Source organism: Anabrus simplex, chromosome 11 (genome assembly GCF_040414725.1).
Source record: "Anabrus simplex isolate iqAnaSimp1 chromosome 11, ASM4041472v1, whole genome shotgun sequence".
Lineage (NCBI taxonomy): Eukaryota > Metazoa > Arthropoda > Insecta > Orthoptera > Tettigoniidae > Anabrus > Anabrus simplex.
Window position 1 is genome coordinate 51,686,693 of NC_090275.1, and position 20,984 is coordinate 51,707,676.

At 41.9% G+C, this 20,984-nt stretch overlaps 1 long non-coding RNA gene across 1 annotated transcript in view; it reads left to right on the plus strand.

Annotated features, from left to right (window-relative positions):
• The window catches only part of LOC136883387 (uncharacterized), a 407,793-nt gene that overhangs the window by 202,208 nt on the left and 184,601 nt on the right, over positions 1 to 20,984 (plus strand). The window contains exon 3 of the long non-coding RNA XR_010861247.2: positions 2,046 to 2,097. This is a non-coding gene — a long non-coding RNA (uncharacterized lncRNA). The remainder of the gene's footprint in view (positions 1 to 2,045; positions 2,098 to 20,984) is intronic.

The window sequence follows — 20,984 nt, forward strand, 5'->3', positions numbered from 1 at the left end:
TATTATTATTATTATTATTATTATTATATTTCTGTGTTATATCTCTTATTCATGTTTTACAGAGTTCATTTAGCATTCTACTACACCAGGTCACTTTGTTCAGCACTCTGTTTTGTTGTTGTTTTATTGCTGTTTGCTTTACGTCACACCGACACAGATACTGTAGGTCTTCTGTCGATGAAGGTATAAGAAAGGTACACCCACAGCATTTGTCTTGTGTAAAAACGGGAAACGAAGGAAGAAAACCATTTAAATTTAAGTCCACGACGATTTGACTAAGTTATGCTCATTTTCCACAGGAGAAATTCCTTTGACTGCATAAACATAATGCGAATATTATGTTTAGCAAGTTTGGATCCACCTATTTATGCGAACAGCTGATTTCGGTAAGATTTGTAAATCTAGGTTCAGAAGTAGTCTCACCGATCTTATTCTGAAATGGTCTTTGCGAATTGTCAGCGTGCAACCACTAGTACCAAACATTACTAAAATAAAGCCTGAAGGAGTTCAAAAGGTCCCGCGAAGCGCCGGATTTTAATATGTTCGTTGAGTTTGTTGGTTTGCTTTCATAGTCATCAATACCAAACCAAACCAAACCAAACCAAACCAAACCAAACCAAACCAAACCAAACCAACCCAACCCAACCCAACCCAACCCAACCCAACCCCATGGCGCATCCAGGGGTACAGTTTTCTTAGTAGGCCCTATTGTATACGTTTAAAAATAGTTTGAGTCAAGAGACAATTGCTAAAGATGTCTCTGAAGTTTAAGGTTCAATTCTCCACATACTTCCATTATTATGACATCTCAAAAGCAAGTGGATGACTATAGTCATCCATGCGAGTACTGGCGTTACAAATTTGTTGTTTAACTTACCTATAACTCTTATCCTCTTCACTAAGTTTTCCAGAGTGATTATAGAATGCTGTAACATGGGACATTTCCTACACACTGAGAGTTAAGCACTCGATCCGTATTCTCTCTGAAACATACTCTTCCCCTCCAACTCCGCCAACAAAGATATTATGAGATGCATACGTTATGATAGCATAAGCAGTGACAAGCTTGCACCGATCAGAGAAATATTGTGAGGAACTCCCAACAGTGTTTTAAGCCCGGAGAGTTCCTGTGCATTGATGAGCAACTGACTGCATCAAAGAGGACTGCATTTCGTGGAAATTGCCCTTTTAGGCAGTTTATAAAAAGAACATGATTTTCCAAATATTTTGGGAAGAAAGTTCCTGCACGATCTGTCAGTGAATCTCATCAAACCCCATATCTTCAGAAGGATACGACAAAAAATGATTCCCAAGGAAATGAAGAGTAAGTGCGAGTTGTTCTAGGGAATAGAAAATGACGAGAGACCTGCTAACCGTCCATAAGTCGGAGAGCGAGGACACAGCTACATGTGCGTAAGAAGTCGCAACAAGACCACCTGGAAATCCTACAGTACACATTTATAGTGGATTGCCTCTGATCACGCAGATGCAGTCTGCCTCCGTTGTTCATGTGACATAAGAGTGGAGGCGACAGACAATGAAAGTGATTGAGTACACAGAGAGATGTAAGCAGTTGAAAATTTCTCGGAAGTGCTGTCAAATTCATTAACAGGCAGCATGTGATAATAAGTTTCAAAATAAAACACATACTTTTCTGAATAAATAAGGCCCTTATTTAAAAGATAAAATGACCTATAAAATACGTATATTAATACTTTAGGTAGAGCAACAATTAAAATGGATGACATGTCTCATTCGCGCGAGCAGCGCAGTGTTAATAAAGTAAATCATTCTCTTCGCAAAATCTGAAGTGTTACTTTTCTTCCGGGCCGATGACCTCGATGTTAGGCCCCTTTAAACAACAAGCATCATCATCATCATCATCATCATCATCATCATCATCACTTTTCTTTCATCTTTATTCCTGAAACGCTCACAGTCATTGGTCGCCATTATCGTCCGGGACACAGTAAGCAGATTGCACCTTTAAATATTCTATTTAAGACCCAAGTGTCTCTCTTCACAAAATGTTCTGTGTTTTTCAGGTGCCGTCCGTGGTGCCGCTAAGTCACGGGACACCGTGCGAAGCTCAGTGAGGTAAGTGACGTCATTTCCATACTGTTAGTTTATGTATCTAGCATTTGATAGTAACATGGTGATCTGATATAGAATAAAAATATTGCAAGCCTACTGACTGAAGATTAATTAGAGTACAGTATTGTACGCAAGTACTGGCCTCTCCGAGGGCCACTTGCCGTTATCATTAATGTTAACTGACAGAATTTGAAAGAAAATTACCGAAAGTGATACAGTACACATTGCGAATCTCCTCTAATTCTGTGCATTGTTTGTAGAAATGTCATTCCGTCAGCAGCAATTCGCTACATTCCATTAAAACTTTCCTGCCACCATTAAATTTTACATACCTGAAACCTGCATGCTTTTAACATTCTGTACATAGAACGAGAACTCCCGTTAACACTAATGGCTTTATGCATTACACGGACTAATTTATTTGCTGTAGGGAACTCACCTCTGTCATAAAACTCGAATATTTTTTTATCGTCAATCTAGTTACTCGTATTGGTACCATGTATCTTTTTTTTTTCTGGAGAGCTAAACTCTATTTCCCCCTTAAGCCCCATTAATATTGATAACACCCCATCAAATTCCATTTCATTCGCCTTGTTGTTTCCAAGGAGTCCCTTGCCTGTCAAATGGAAGTGGGACTCCGTTATCCCATAGGTCCGAGGCTTGCTTAAAACGTTCTGAGCGCGCTCGGTGAAAATTATGTGTAGCAGGATGGTACCCTTACATACACATAGTCCCAATGGTGATCTCTCCTCTAACGGGTTAGGGACCACCGGAGGTTTATACAGTCCTAGCTGCCTGAGCACAAGGAGAGCCATGACTCAGAATATGTCCGAGATGCCCACTCCCATTAACTGGTATCCCGACTGTCAGGACCGCTTACTAGGCCACTCAGTCGTTGCCCATGGTTTACGAATTAGGACGCGACTACAGTAACGCACATCATGAACCATATACGGCGGAAATAAGGTAGGCTCTTGGTGAGGTGGGGGTCGAGTAGATGGTGTGTTTCAGAGTGAAAACTATGCCTTTTTTCATTTCTTTCCTGGGATACCCAATGAGTCGGAAAATCTCAGTTTACTGTACATGTTCTAGTGGAGGATAAACCATCCGTCGTAGAGTCGGTATTTTGCTCTAAGCCAGACCTCCTAACTGGCTGAATTTGGAAAATTGAATAATTTACTTAGTGAGATGGAGGGCGAATCTCCCTCCTTATGAAACAATTTCTAGCATTTAGTAGTTGTGTTTGTAGTAATGTGCAAAAGACCGAAATTTCCCCTTAAACCAGGTCGTAAGTGAGCCTGGGCCTGGATGTTTAAATCGCGTATTCGGCTTCTTGGTCCTTATTACCTGTTTAAGAATAGAGATGCTTGGGTCGGTCGACTGAGCTAGTAGAATTCTAGACTTGGTCATCTTCGCTATTTTATTTATCTGGAACCTAATAGCCGGAGTACGTTCCTAATGTTTTGTTTTGGTAAACGAATATAGAAAGAGGAGTTTCAGGAACGTTAGCCAATCACGACACTGTCAAGATACTTAACAACAGTGAGCCATTCTTATACAGTTCAACTTATCTCACTGGCTACTGATCATATGCATTTAAATATTGAGAAGTCTGAAGAATTAATGCAAGAGAAAGAAGTTATGAAAATTAAGGAATACCGTACCTTCTATTTGATCACTTCTCGAAATTGGAACATTTCCTGCGAAGAGAGGGGAGTGTTAAAGAGTTCAATGAAGCAGTGTGTAATGAAAAGCGAGTGACGTATTTCAGTTCTACTGACATGTCTATTTGTTCTTAATTTCTGAAAATGTGAAATTGTATATTGTTTTATGCACATTGATTGAGGGACAAAGGGCTACTTCGTAACATTCAAATTACAACTGAATACCAGATTAATAAAGAAAATGAGTAGTTTAAAATGATGGGGGTAGAGCTGGTCAGATTAATTATGATTTGCCGGGCTGAGTAGCTCAGTCGCTAGAGCACTGACATTCTGGGTTCAAGTTGGCAGGTTCGATTTCGGCTCAGTCCGATGGCATTTGAAGGTAGGTTTGCCGGCACGTAAAATAATTCATGCGGGACGAAATTCGGCACCTCGGCGTCTCCGAAAATATTAAAAGTAGTTAGTGGGACGTGAAACAATTATTATTATTATTATTATTATTATTATTATTATTATTATTAGCCTTCGTTTGAGCCATCGAAGGACTACAATTGACAATTTTTGCATTATTTGTAACCTTCTCTGCCTTCACTCTCTGCTAGTACCTTTTCTTCCTTTATCCTGTTCTTCTCACTCGTGTCTTCCCAGTCTCCTCGAAACCACGGAGCGTTTTGACACATATGGATTTTTGTCCGTGATGGTACCTTCTATTATTATTATTATTATTATTATTATTATTATTTCATTAGGATTTTTTCTTTTATTCTTATTTTTTAAATAGTAAAGGTTAGCCTATATTGCTGCTACCACCCAAACTATTCTGTACCGTATCAAATCTGATCATGTTTTCACAACTCATTGAAAATGCACCCCCTCCTTTTTTTTCCTTCTTTTTATCACTTCACTGATCTGGTAACCATAGCTGCCACGTGCCGTAATGCGTGTAATTTTCGTGCATACTAAGTTTTCGACTTAGTTTCAACAGTTAAATTCTAGCCTCGGTAAATTCCAAAGTGCAACTTCAAGTTGGGCACACAGCAGCTTTTGTAGAAACCATCATCATGATAAGAAAGTACTGCTGTAGGGTGGAGCTTTCACTCGCTGATCAGTCCCCACTTGGCGGTGCACAAGTTTATGGGAAGATGGCGCCACGGATGTATTGCACGCAGTGCACTCTGCAGATATTTGCTGTACTACCGGCTGCCAATAATCGCTCATAGCAGTGTACAGTCACCATTCCCAAACCATTTTCTCAAGTGAGAATTTCCGAATATGTTATTCCAGATAGTGTTTTTCCTACTGCTATATGAATCGGTGATTTTTTTCGAAACTCCTTTTTTTCAGACTACCCATTCTCAGTCAAAAGTCACTTTTACAAAACTTTTCACAGACATACACATTCAAATTTTACCACGTTATGATGAGCAAATAATTCAAATTTAATAATAATAATAATAATAATAATAATAATAATAATAATAATAATAATAATAATAATAATATTCTTTTACGATGAGCTTTACGTCGCACCGACACAGAAAGGTCTTATGGCGATCATGGGATATGAAACGTCTAGGAGTGGGAAGGAATCGACCGTGAACTTTATTAAGGTACAGCCCCAGCATTTGCCTGGTGTGAAAATGGAAAACCACCGAAAACCATATTCAGGGCTGCCGACAGTGGGGTTCGAACCAACCGATTGCCGATTGCAGGCTGGTAGGTAGTACGTGACCCAAACCGCGCAGCCACTTGATTGATAATAATAATAATAATAATAATAATAATAATAATAATAATAATAATAATAATAAATAATTCCCGCCTCTGTGGTGTAGTAGTTAGCGTGAATAACTGCCACCCCCAGAGGCCAGGGTTCGATTTCCGGCTCTGCCACGAAATTTGAAAAATTGATTCGAGGGCTGGAACGGAGTCCATTCAGCCTCGGCAAGTCAACTGAGTAGAGAGGGGCTCGATTCCCACCTCAGCCATCTTCGAAGTGGTTTTCTGTGATTTTCTACTTCACCTCCAGACCAATGCCGGTATGGTGCCCAACTTAAGGCCATGGCTGTTTATCCCCTCTTCTAATCCCCCCACAAGACCCCTGTTCAGCTTAGCAGGTGAGACGGCTTGAGTGAGGTACTGGTCCTCCTTCCCAGTTGTATCCCCGACCCAAAGTCTCACGCTCCAGGACACTGTCCTTGAGGCGGTGGAGGTGGGATCCGTCGCTAAGTCCGAGGGTAAAACCAACCCTGGAGGGTAAACAGATTAAGAAAGAAAGAAAGAAAGAAATAATAATAATAATAATAATAATAATAATAATAATAATAATAATAATAATAATAATAATAATAATCGTATGGTCTCAGCTATCCTGTGCAGGCATTTTGATTTGACGTCATCTGGCTGCCTGCTCGTCCGAATCGACGTCCGGTTTATACCAGGCCTACGAGGTGACAGAGTAAATCTTGGGCTTCTCTGGCTGAGATTTTATGAAATTTGTCGGGTGAACACAAAATGTGTCACTAAAGATCTTTTACATGCCGGCATTGTACGATATGGAGTGGCGAATGGACTTTTTTCCGCCCTTAAAATCCGACTACCTCTGCTGGGTTTGAACCCGCTGTGTTGGGATCCGGAAGTCGACACTCTACCGCTGATTCACAGAGGCATCTTCCGAGATATTTTTTTGTTTTGTTTTGTTGTATATGTGTCAGGCGATTCTGTAGAATTTTTGCAATTTAGAGATCTTCTCTTAGTTTGCTTCGCGGTTTAAACCTGAAGGTTGATTGGTATTTGAATTTAGTTATTTGAGGAATTTTGCCGAATTGAGTTACAGTAGGTTGTTCATCTAGGTATTGAAATGATCCTTTCATTATTGGTTCTTTTATATGAAGTGTGGAGACCGGGTTTTTTTTTATCAATGTTTTCATTCCCCACCCTGAAGGGGTGGGGCGGACCACCTAGAGGGTTACGTCCTCTCTCTGGCCAATCCACTTTTCGCTGGAGTTTTTCAAGGAGGTGAATTGCTTCTTGTCTGTTGTTGAAAAAATAAAGCGGTTCTCTGAAGATCGCTTCGTCATTGAACAAGAAGGCATGAGTCACTTACGTCTTAAATATCCATGAGAGTCCCCACACGGATTTTTGCTTAGGATGTGCTACACTGAAGAGACGGTTTGGTGTTTCCCAGCAATGCCGGTCTCATATTTCAAGGTGAAGGGAGAGATTAGCAAGGCGGATCCAGGTAGTATAACGATATTTTCTTTCGCTTCGTGTATGCAAATTTTTCCCATCGAGACCCACTCTCGTACGGTACTAGTCTGAGCCCGCCTTGCTTAGTCATTTACGAGAAATTCGAAACCGTCGATTAACAAGACTAAACCGACAAGTGATTCCCCAAGTGTGGGCTGCGTCATTCTAGGATTTCAAGTAATTAACTGAAATATTGCAGTTCCATAGTATCATGGTACTGATGCGATACGATAGCACCCCTCCGGATGATTTGTATTGATAACGTAGGTAATGTAGGGAATGTAGGATTCGAGCCTTTCACGGTGATGAAGATGACTTCCTGCTGCTAACTCCAGATGCTGCACGCTGGATTGAAGAACTAGTTATTCAATTGTGAAGCACGAATTACTTTGTTTCTCAGCTGTATATATATATTACTGATTATGTCTGTATAAGCCATACGCTAAATAATAATAATAATAATAATAATAATAATAATAATAATAATAATAATAATAATTTCTATATTAAAGTCACCCTTAAAAATCTATATTGAAATTTAAGAGGATTTCATTGACAAAATAAAATTGTATTTAGTTCTAAGATTCGGAATCTCTGCAATATTCTAAAATGAAAATTAATTATTTTAGAGTAGAAACATTTTTGTTTTGTAAAATTATCTTGACGTAAAACAATCGAATTTAAGTGGGGACCGGCACCTTTGACCGACCAAAAATACGATTTTCAATTTTTTAATTTTTTTAAAAATATCTCCAGTACTTTTGGAGTTATGACCAAAAACGTGAAGCCCTGTAGTGGTAAGTTTGTCGCTCGTTTCCCGCAGTGTTTGTTTTTCAGAACCGTTTCCCTGAAAACTCTGGACGTTTTTTAGACATTAAGATGAAATTTTGCATGCATGTAAATTTCATAGAGAAGAATAAGATATACTAGAATTATTGAGTTAGCTTCATTGGTTAAAAAAAATATATTTTTTCAATTGAAAATTAAATTTGACTACTTGAAAATAACTTCGTCTTCTTTTTCTACCGCTTTTTCCACACGTTGTGGGACGCGAGTGTGAACTGTGTCGCTCATGGAGATTTTGTCCTGTTTTACGGCTGGATGCCCTTCCTGACGCCAACCCTATGTAGAGAGATGTAATCACTATTGCGGGTTTCTGTGGTGGTTGGTAGTGTGGTATCGTGTCTGAATATGAAGAGGAGAGTGTTGGGATAAACACAAACACCAGTCCCCAAGCCAGAAGAAATTAACCACACGAAATTAGAATCGCTGACCTAGGCGGAAATCGAACACGGGGCCCTCTGAACCGAACGCCTCAACACTGACCATTCAACCAAGCAGCCGAACTCTTGAAAATAACTTCATGAAAAAGAAAATATTTATACTTGATGGATTTCACTGATTTTAGTAGATGGTGTAGCTATAACGTTACTAATCATAGTACAAAAGAAACATAGAAAAATATTCACGTGTTTGGAGATCATTAGGGAAGCGGCAAAATAGTGGCAATGATTCACCGCCATTTTGAATAATTATATAATTATAATGGTATAGGTTAAGCCGGCCCCGCGGTGTGGAGGTAGCGTGCCTGCCTCTTACCCGGGTTCGATTCCTGGCCAGGTCAGAGACTTTTACCTGACGGTGAGATAGTGGCTCCAGTCTAGAAAGCCAAGAATGACGACCGAGAGGATCCGTTGTGCTGACCACACGACACCTCGTAATCTGTAGGCCTTTGGTCTGAGCAGCGGTCGCTTGGTAGGCCATGGTCCTTCGGGGCTGTTGCGCCATGGGGTGTGGTTTGGTTTTTGGCATAGGTTTATATGACTTATAAATATGTAGGCATATTATCAAGGAATAGAGTGTTTGTCATACTGAGTTTCCTTTTAGTATTCATTTCCACTGCTGCGGGGGGAAAAGTTTAATACACCCCACTTTTCTAAGTTCAAATGTATAGATCCCCCCTTAAGTGTCTATGAAGTGAACCCAAATTTAGTTTGAAACAAAAGAAATCTTCCTTTGGGGAAGAACCCTTTTGACTCAATAGGCTGTTGTCAGTGCGGATTTTCTATTGGTATAGGCAAGTTCTCCCCTTCCTCACTGCTTTGAAGTCGAATTTATACTATATCTTTGTGAAGGGGTTTGCGAGTCGAAAACATATATCCGAGATATTTTTTTCTCCCTTTGCTATTTCTTGTGAGCCTGGTTGATAACGTGTGAAGGAGAAAGTTTGTTGTAGAACGTCTGTGTGAAAATAATGATATTGATTGACAGGTTCTCTCTTTCGTGCCTGATACACATTAAGGTAACTCGTTCCAGCAATCATGTCTTTTATCTGGTCAAGGTCCGCCTTTGAACTAGACTGATCAGTGTCAGACTTCTTTACTTCATTAACGTGCCTTTCACCGAAAACACGTGATTGATTGTTTTTCTTTAAAATAGTTGCTTGGCTCGCGATTTAAACTGGTTCCATTCTCTTTCTTTTCAAGAGGTTAATTTCTGCTTGAACTCACGAACAGATGATTTCAACTACCTAGTTGCCTGCGTTTTGATGGATCAGGTACCTAATTGAGTCTCACGATAGCTGTCATTTGAAGTTTCATCCGTGTTGAAATATGAGCTTACTGATTGCATTGTTACTACACTGCCTAGCAAAAAATTAAGACCATTATGAAAATCAGTTAATGAACTCCGAATTGGTCTGCAAATATTTTTGGCTTATTCCTGTTGATCTACAACTTATGAAAAATAACTGTTGAAATATCGAATGAAGTTTTAATTTTTGAAACATTTTAAGAACCTATAAAAGTACCCCACTTTTGGGTGTAAAGGCCACTCTGTTCATTAAACTACAGCAGGTATTATGGCTTCTTAATTTTTTCTAAATACCTATCCAATAGAGTGCATATTTCCGTAAAATACGGAGGATGAAAATATCACAGGGTCGTTTTTACTGCATTTGTCACGACAAACTTCCCTGTTCGGACGGTGACTATAACCTCAAAGATAAGACGCCATTAAGCGATAATTCTCCATCTGTAACATGCATCATCCCCTGCGATCTGCTGAGCGAAGCCTGTAGTACGTGAGGATTGTATATTCGGTGACGGTAACTCATTCCAAAGATTTTTCAACAATTTCTAAATACGGTGTTAGTTTTTACAAGCTAATGTACCCGTGCTTCGCTACGGGATTCTCAGAAAGGCTGACTTTGTGGTTTTCCTAGCTGAAGTCAACATAGGTCATTACAAAAATACGTTAGTAGGAATGTAGCGATTAAAATATAAAATATAGAATACTGGATCAAATGAAAAACTGCACATGTTCTTACTTTTAACGAACAGTAGTACGCTGGCGATATAACAGTCCAAAGTTTCAGAGCTGGAATGACCAGGCCGCAACAGTCGTGAACACTCCTCTGACATTATTCCATTAAATATGCACACCGCTCATTCCAATCAGTGCCTCAGAGTAGGGATTGAATAGCTCGAATGCTATGATGAACCAGTGTTACGTACCAGTAGTACCAGAAAATTTATGAACCAGGGGAGTGGCATACTAAAGAAGAAAGCTACCTAACTCCCCAGCTACTTCCCGCCAATATTCAGGCAAGCTGTTACACTCGGTACGACCGGACGAGTTGGCCGTGTGGTTAGGGGCGTGCAGTTGAGAGCTTGCATCCGGGAGATGGTGGATTCGAACCCTACTGTCGGCAGCCCTGAAGATTGTATTCCGTGGTTTCCAATTTTCACATCAGGCGAATACTGGGGTTGTACCTTAATTAAGGCCAAGCTAGGTCTATAATCCCGTTATTTTATGGTGTGAAAATAGCAAACAACGGAAAACCATCTTTAGGGCCGCCGACAGTGGGATTTGAACCTACCATCTCGCGGATACAAGCTCACAGCTGCGCTCCTAACCGCACGGCCAACTCGCCCGGTCGGATAATTAATTAATTATTCAATATTATTGGTTGTACCACCTATTAACTGCTTGTACGGTATTCGGGGATTCCGAAGTATCAGACTTTTATCCCGCAACACTTTCAAATACCGCCTGACTGAGTCGGAATCCAACCTGACAATTTGTGCTCAGAAAGTCAGCTCCTTAACTGTCTGAGCCATTCAGCCCAGCTGCCTTCGATTTATCCACGACTTCAAATAAGACGTTATGACTGAAGTGTGTAGCGAATTCGTTCATTTGAACATAGAATGTCTGCAGCGACTACTGATGTGTGATATTGGATTCTCTGGCATGTAATAAGGGTATGTATAAAGAGGTAAACACACAGTTCAAGAAAATTAGGGGAACATGTTTTTGAACGTACAGTATGCCATGCTCCACAAAACAATACTTCACATCCAGGTATAGTACCAACTAAACCTTTATTATTTACCGTTGAAGTATACAAAAGAACATCGGTGGATTCGCCTTCATTTTCAGAACACAAACGGAAGTGTCCACATAGGGGCGAAAACAAAGTGATAACAGTCCACCTGGGTGGATTATTATCACAGTTGGAGAGCTTCAGTATGATGTACATCCTCCACGAGCATTTATCACAGCTTGGCACCTACGTGGCATGCTCCGTATAAGTCGACGGAGGTCACGTTGCGTTATCAGGTCCCATTCTTCAATGAGAGCCTGTTCTTAGTCTTGGCAAGTCTGTGGTGGAACAGGACGCCCACGAACACTTCTGTCAAGCCTATCCCACACATGCTTGATGGGATTAAGGTCGGGACTCACTGCTTGCCATTTCATCCCTTGAACGTCCAGTTCTCGCAAGAAAGCTCTTGTGATGCGCGCTATATGAGCCCTGGCATTGTCGTGCATGAGTACGAATTCAGGGCCAACACCGTATGCAGCAACCAACACATGCTGTAGCAGTATCTGCTCGATGTACCCCGCAGCTGTAAGATTACCACAGATGACGACAAGAACCGTACGGCCATCATTACTGATGCCACTCCACACTATCACAGAACCTTGTCCGAATCGGTCACTTTTCTGGACAACATTCGGCATGTACTGCTCACCACGGCGTCTCCATGCACGTTGACGTTCATCACGCTGTGTCACAGGAAATCTGGACTCGTCTGTGAACAACACAGGTCTCCAGGCGAAGTTGCCAGTTGACGTGGGTAGTGGTAAACATAAGGCGAGCTGCGCGATGTTCCTGCGTTAAACGGAGCACTCGAACAGGACGTCTGGGTCGTAAGGACACTTCTCTTAAGCTGTTCCTTACTGTCTGGTTAGACACCGTGACTCTAGTGACCCTCTTGAGGTCTTGCTGCAGTTCTCTGGCAGTTGCTAATAATAATAATAATAATAATAATAATAATAATAATAATAATAATAATAATAATAATAATAATGTTATTTGCTGTACGTCCCACTAACTACTTTTTCGGTTTTCGGAGACGCTGAGGTGCCGGAATTTTGTCCCGTAGGAGTTCTTTTACGTGCCAGTAAGTCTACCGACACGAGGTTGATGTATTTGAGCACCTTCAAGTACCACCGGACTGAGCCAGGATCGAAGCTGCCAAGTTGGAGTCAGAAGGGCAGCGCCTCAACCGTCTGAACCACTCAGCCCGGCGCAGTTGCTGAACGACACTGCAACGCATAGATGATCAGATATCGGCCACCCTGTGGGTTTGTCATGCGTCCACGACCTTGTCCAACCCACCTTGTGAACTAACTAACTACAAATGCTTTCATTCCCCACCCTGAAGGGGTGGGGCGGACCACCTAGAGGGTAACGCCCTCTCTCTGGCCAAAAGATGCGGGCAGGTTGGGGAGATGTGACGGAAGAAGGAGGTGGGTAAATGATGTGAATATGTAGGGGATGGTGAGGTGCTTTATTATATCAAGGGGTTTACAATAGGAAGTACAGAAAATTTTTCAACAGTGGTGTTACAGATTTACAATATTGGGTTACATACATAGAGTTGCTTACATAGAGTTTACAGATACATACAGTGTTGAAAGTATTAGTTGAATTGACGTGAAGGTTTAGTGGGTGGCATTAGGGTAGGGTTGGGATGTAAGGAGGTAGAGAGTTGATGTGATGTTGGCAATGGATGTGGCTAGGAGACGGAGTAGGTCTAGTATCGGGAGGGGTGGTAGGAAGAAGCTAGTAGGAATACGGATTGCGGGGGTGGGTTTGGCCGGGGGCGACGGTGTGAGTTGTTGGGAGAGGAGAGCCTAGTAAGAGGTGGGGAGCGAGAGTGCTCTACTCGGTGGTGCTGGCTGTGAATTCGGACGCCGGTGGTTATCAATTGTTGTGCTTCTTCTTCGGAGGGGAGTTGAATCCGTACCATGAATGTTGGACCATTACTGTTGTGGATGCGATATGCCCGGAGGACTGGGACGCTGCTGTTTGGAGTTCTTCTACTGTGTCTCTTGTTGCGATGGCTGGGTCAATGCCTCGTATTACACAGCTTGGAAATGGTGGCTGCTGAGGTGCTGGTGCTGCGGCGGTTGTATTTTCTTGAGAGGCTGGCTGTGCTGTGGTGGTTCCATCTGTTGGGTTGGCAGGGGGTTGCTGATGACTTGGTGGTGTAGTGTTTGGGGTGTTAATGGATATTGACATTATGGGAGAGGGGTGGGTGGTCGTGGTAGTGATGATGGAAGTAATAGGAGGATTGTAGGCCGAAGTGGTGATGGTGGTAGTAGTAGTAGTAGTTGGTGTGGAGGAAAAGGTGGTAGGAGGCGGTGGAGGCTGCTGAGTTGTGCTAGGTTGGTATTCGTTGACGTTGGGAAGTATGGTAGAATTATTGAACATTTGTTCCAAGATGTATTCTGGGGTTGGCACCACTTGATGAATTCTGTCCTTTATCTTCGCGCCGCAGGCTTCGAGGATTGCTGTTTCATCGCCGTCTCGTAGATAAGCTAGGGCCTGAGTTGAAGGCCGGGAGGTTGTTCGGTCCATGAGCCTGCGAACGTGGTGGAGTCGGGAGCCGGACTTGCGAAGTTCACTTAGGATGGAGTACTCCGTGAGGGCGGTGTCCACACCTGTGATGAGGCAGGAATACATGAGGTATTGTGATGTAGTGGGGAGGCGACAGCCAACTAGGCGTCTGCCTATTAATTATTCTTGGGCCGACTGAGTAGCAAATAAAGTTGAGGGCCACCCAGCCGCAAAAATTTTGAGGTGCGTTGGTGATTCTGAGTATGGTGAGGAGAGTGTTCACCTTGTGAACTGGCCTGTCTCATTGTAGCGATTCCACAAGCGTTGAATAACTGATGGAGAGGCATTGAGATCCACAGCAACACGACGAGAAGTTCATCCTTCCTGGATCAAAATGACGGCCCTTGCAACTTGAACCTCGTTGAGATGTCTCATGAGATATGCTGGTTTACGTACAACGTGCTCAAATGACAGCAGTAGTCTGTGTACCTCACAACGACACACGGTCGCACCGCTGTTCACTTTGTTTCGAGGTGTCACCTGACATTTTGAGGCATGGCTACGCGTACAGATGGGGTAGAACTTCCGATTTGACAGACCCTGAGTACTATTACAAGTTGTCCATTCCATGACTGTATCGGTGAGTATAATCAAGAAGTTAATATAAAGAACCACCTAATCGATACTTTATTTTATGCCTTAGGCAAAATAGAATATATATTAACACTTACAGGACATGTTTCGACCACTTAGTGGTCATCATCAGCTATATAAAGAGGAAACTAAGATGAAGAAACATACCTTGTGCTTTAAAAAAAAATGTTTTTCATCTTAGTTTCCTCTTTATACAGCTGATATATATAATTTCGTGTGGCTATTACTAGCCGATTGCAGCCCTTGTAAGGCAGACCCTCCGATGAGGGTGGGCGGCATCTGCCATATTTAGGTAACTACGTGTTATTGTGGTGGAGGATAGTGTTATGTGTGGTGTGTGAGTTGCAGGGATGTTGGGGACAGCACAAACACCCAGCCCCCGGGCAAATGGAATTAACCAATTAAGGTTAAAATCCCCGACCCGGCCGGGAATCGAACCCGGGACCCTCTGAACCGAAGGCCAGTACGCTGACCATTCAGCCAACGAGTCGGACATACAGCTGATGATGACCACTAAGTGGTCGAAACATGTCCTGTAAGTGTTAATATATATTCTGTTTTGCCTAAGGCATAAAATAAAGCATCGATTAGGTGGTTCTTTATATTAACTTCTTGAGACCCTGAGTAGCTAAGGTCTCAAGGTGCTGTACGACCATTGGAACTTCATCTACCAAATTAACGTTCACATACCAGACGTTACAAAACATGTTGCCCTATTTTTTTAAAAAAAATTGTGTTTGTTTGTTTGAACTGTGTACTTAATCTTATGGATTAGACCAGGTTCTATTGTCTACTCTACTATTCACTTTGAACCAGTTTGAAGACCGAGTGAGTTGACCGTGCGATTAGGATCGCACAGCTGTGAGGTTGTATCCGGGAGATGGTAGGTTCAAATCCCACTGACGGCGGCCCTGAAGATGGTTTTTCCGTTGTTTGCTATTTTCACACCATGAAATAACGGGTTTATAGACCTACCTTAATTAAAGCCACGGCCGGTACTTTCCTAATCCTAGCCCTTTCCCACCATTGCGCCGAAAACCCTCTATGAGTTAGTGTGACGTTAAACAAGTAGAAAAAATGCTATTACATCTTTTGTGTGAGGTCTTCTGTTGTATGGACTTGAATCTTGGACACAGTTGACAATCGGGATCGCAAATGACTGGAGGCATTTGAAGTGTGGGTCTGGAGAAGAATGAGGAGGATTGGGTGTGTGTAGAAGAGAACCAATGAAATTGTTCTGCTAAAAATTCAAGGGAGGAGAGAACTAACTGCTCCTGACCCAGCGGAAAAGAACTGCTGAATTCGCTGCACCATAATACCCTCCTGACTAATTAATCCAAGGGAGGATTGTGGGAAGGAGAGTAAGGGAGGGACCGAGGATAAAGTACCTGTATTGACTGATGCAAACTTGTCAGCATACAATTAAACTTCCCCATAGCGGACACCTTCGGGGACGAAAAATGTGCCCGTTTTAAAGAAAAATTACAATATTTGAACGTCCCGAAAACACAATAATAATAATAATAATAATAATAATAATAATAATAATAATAATAATGTTATTGTTTTTACGTCCCACTAACAACTTCTTAACGGTTTTCGGAGACGCCTAAGTCCCGTAATTTCGTCCCGCAGGAGTTCTTTTAGCTGTCAGTAAATCTACCGACACGAGGCTGACGTATTTAAGCACCTTCAAATACCACCTGCCAAGTTGGGATCAGAAGGCCAGCGCTTCAACAGTCTGAGCCACTCAGCCCGGCAAAAGGAAAAAAAAAAGCCCTGTATTTAAAATAGTTTTGGGGTCTGAATCCACGTAGTCACAATACTCTACTTCTATTCGCATGTTTTTCTTTCTTTTCTTTTTTTCTTTGCGTTATCAAATCAGAAATGGGAGGACAAGATGACAGCCACTTTCGGTACTTACTCTCATTTAACGTATAAAAACAGGAAAATTTCACTATAACACTATTCCTTCTGCTTCAGTTCAATGTGTACAATACATAGTGTGCATAAAAAAGCACTAGGCTAACACATGGTCTGTTTGACACTGACATTGCTAATTACTTTCTCCAAATGCATTTCAATGTCATTTGCAATTCGTAATCCATCTGCGTCACCTTCGTTCAAGATGTAGAGCTTCACCTCTCTTACTCCTCCAGCAGCTTGCTTTACATTTTGAAAGCCCTGTTCATACTCTTTTAGAGCTGTTGGTACCAAGCGAGTTGGCCTTGAGCTGCTGTGAGCTTGCACTCGGGAGATAGTGGGTTTGAACCCCACTGTCGGCAGCCCTGAGGGTGGTTTTCCATGGTTTTCCATTTTCACGCCAGGCAAATACTGGAGCTGTACTATAATTAAGGGAACGGCGGCCTCTTTGCCACTCCTAGCCCTTTTCTATCCCATCGTCGCCGTAAACCTACCTGTGTCGGTGCGACGTAAAGCATCTTGCAAAAAAATAAAAAATAAAATAATTCTGTTATACTTGATGTCCGTTAACAATTAGCGTTCACGTTTATTTTTAGGTATATCCGGTATTAAGAAGTTATTTTCCCATATAAGCCCGAGTTATTCTGCTGGGGATTTTAATACTGTCCGCTATTCAGAAGAAGACCGGGCGAGTTGGCCGTGCCATTACGAGCGCGCAGCTGTGAGCTTGCATCCGGGAGATAGTCCGTTCGAACCCCACTGTCGGCAGCCCTGAAGATGGTTTTCCATGGTTTTTTGCTATTTGTTTTACGTCGCACCGACACAGATTGGTCTTATGGTGACGATGGGATAGGAAAGGCCTAGGAATGAGAAGGAAGCGGCCGTGGCCTTAATTAAGGTACAGCCGCAGCATTTTCCTGGTGTGAAAATAGGAAACCACGGAAACCATCTTTAGAGCTGCCGACAGTGGGGTTCGAACCCACTATCTCCCGGATGCAAGCTCACAGCGGCGCGCTCCTAACCGCACGGCCAACTCGCCCGGTTTTCCGTGGTTTCACATTTTCACACCAGGCATACGCTAGGGCTGTACCTTAATTAAGACCACGGTTGCCTCTTTCCCACTCCTAAGCCCTTTCGTATCTCATCGTCGCCATAAGACCTATCTATGTCGGTGCGACGTAAACCAAATGGTAAAATCGCTATTCAGAAGTGTTCGTTGAGGGTTCCTTCCACTCGACTACGTATCAAGAAATGAAACGTGAAGTTGAGATCAGGAACCTGTGGTTGTTTCGACAAGGAACTGACCTCAGTGCAATAAGGGTAATTATTTCTGGCTTGATGCAGTGTTGTAATGATCTGAAAGACCCAATTCTGCCCTCTGCTACATCCTGATATGTTGTCCACGCGACGTAGGTTGTCACCATTAATATCAATTGCCTCATGTTGCTTTCTCTTCTTTGCGGAATGTGTATGACACATATTGGAAAATTAGACAGAAAGCCACGTCGGCTGGCGGTATGACAATGACCTTCACTGGCCACTTCGCATTACTAAGAAGGAGAAAGTAGTCCTGCAACTGACCAGTCCGTGATGAATCGGCCGAAAGGTACGATAAAAAAAAAAGTTTTCTTTACCTTCAGCTGCTAAGGACTGCAGTTTCAAGTCTGCAGAATGCTTTCGAAAATTTCTCTTTCTTTCTAAATTATTGCGGAACTCGTTTATATTCTGTTTTTACGACGCATTTCGAACTTTTCTTTTACTTCTTATTCCCCATTGTTTTATTATATGAAATGAAGTGAGAAGAATTCGGTTGTTTTTTGCCTCATGAATATTAAGGGTAGCGGTTATTAAATCAGGCGAGTGAGCATAACCCTGCTGTCGTCAGATATGGAAACGGTGAAGCGACACATGGTTGAGAGTCGCTTACCTCCGCGTACGTTTTGGCAACGCTGACTGTGCAGTGTTGTCTGTTCGAAGGCAGTCTGCCCAACCTCAGTCATTCGATGTTACGCAGTATTAACGACGGATAACGACATTTATATGGACGTGGTAAACATGTTTCAGAGGAATAATTCAGAAGATTTTCTACACTTACTCCCGCAGACAACATTCTATTGGGCCAAGAAAAAAAAAATCCGAAAATTTTAATACACGATTTTTCGAATTTAAATTTACATTGTTCATGATTTTATGTTTCATAATTGAATTAGTTCATAAAGAAATGGCATCAGTCACATTTTTTCGAAATTGAGTTAACATTGAATTTCTCATCTTGAATGGTCAATCACATCGTTTTATAAAGTAAAGGGATCATTCCAGCCTCTCCTTCACTGTGATATTGTGATTCGAAAGTTAGCGTTTTGTAAAGGAAGGGCATCGGTCTGGACTGAAGCCCTATTTTTGTGCTACTCACTTGCAAACCTCTCTTGTCAGGAAAGGTCATCAGTCCACAAGATTTAAAAAAATCTGTATAATTCACCTACTGATGATAAATTCCTTAAGTATGTTCAGAGGGATCCTAATATATTTTATTTTATGGTAGCAGTTTTTTACATATCCATTATGATAGTAAAAGTTGTAAACCTCTTTTATAAAGAAAGGTCATCAGTCCAAGAGATTAAAAAAATCTGTATAATTCAACTACTGATGATAAATTCATGAAATATGTTCAGAGGAATCCTAATATGCATTCTTTATTTAATAATAACAATTTTTACATTTCTATTATGATAGTAAAATGTCCAGACAGTTTGTCTTGATTTCCCAACAATTAGCTAAAATGGACTGAAGCCGTTTCTTTAAGAACCAATTCAATTATTTCAGGGGTTTTATATGGAAAAATCGTTGAAAATCGTTTAAATCAGTTCTAGAGAGAACAAACTGCCTCTGGCTCCGAAATTGTGTGTTTAATCGGATATTTAATAACCGCGGCAACAGTGTAATTTCTCTGACTCGCCTGATTTAGTGGTCGATATTCTATTTAGTTTATTTATTTATTTATTTGTGTGGTATTTTGTGTAGGAACGTTCTTATTCCCTCTAAAGTTACTTAGAATTGTAGACTGAATATCAATACTGTGGAACTTTAGAACACAGTTGGGTTCGAATCCCACTGTCAACAGCCCTGAAGATGGTTTTCGTGGTTTCCCATTTTCACACCAGGTAAGTGCTGGGGCTGTATCTTAATTAAGGCTACTGCCGCTTCCTCTCCATTCCTAGCCCTTTTCTATCACGTCGTCGCCATAAGACTTATCTGTGTCGGTGCGACGTAAAGCAAACTTGTAAAATTGTGCAACTCAGTTGATGTACATTTCTTTAGCTAGTAAAATGCATTATGTCCATCTCTGGGTTGGCAACCATAAGGCCTCTAGCTGATTCTGACATTGCTTCACTTTAATTGTACCAGGCTCCTTACTTTCGTCTTTCCAATCTGTCCTTCCTTAGTCAAATATTATACTCTTCCCAACCCGACTATAATAGATTTGCGCGGCCTCGGATGTCCGTAAGCCCTTCACTTTCATTTAAGCAAAGCAAAGTCACGCCCGTAGAGGCCATGAAGGCCCTTGGAGGAGTGGAAGGTAAAGGCTTCCACCATTGTTAACCTGGCCGCCTTTGCTCCCAGGAATTAACCTGCTACGCATTTTTGTTGTAGGCTGAGTGAACCTCAGGGCCATATGCACCTCCGGAAGTGGAAATCTCGTTTCTTAAATTTTACGACTTCCTGACGGGGATTCGAACCCACGTCCCTCCGGGCGAACCGAGCACGCCTTTACCGCCTCGGCCAGGCAGCCCCTCTTCACTTTTATTTAAGACACCTTAATCATTCTTCTAAAATACGGAACTCTTCCATTTGTCCTCTTATTACTGTTAAGAAAGATTGTCTGCCTAGTTGTTCTTCCCCTTAAAATAGTAATCACCACCAGCACGTCTGTCAAAACGCATAACACAAAAATACACTTAATTCCATTGTCGGTCGTTTTACTGGTAAATGTGAAGTATCGTATCAGATTGAAAGGTATTGTAATGAGAGGGCAGCAGCAAATGAGTGCTTCGTTTGTTCAGAAGAATTTTTTTGTGTTAGTTGTTTTACGTCGCACCGACACAGATAGGTCTTACGGCGACGATGGGACAGGAAAGGGCTGGGAGTGGGAAGGAAGCGGCCGTGGCCTTAATTAAAGTACAGCCCAAGCATTTGCCTGGTGTGAAAATAGGAAACCATGGAAAACCATTTTCAGGGCTGCCGACAGTGGGGTTCGAACCTACTGTCTCCCGAATACTGGATACTGGCCGCACTTAAGCGACTGCAGCTATCGAGCTGTTCAGAAGAAAGATAGTTTGATTTCTTGGCAGTATTTCAGAAATATGGAAAACGATACTTCTGCTAATGTTCGTGGAGAGTTGAGAACCAGGTTGATGTCTGGAGATCAAGTCGGCCGGCCATGTACCTAATGCGGCACTTTTTTTTTCCTGTTTAATGGAGTTCCTATTCGGAAG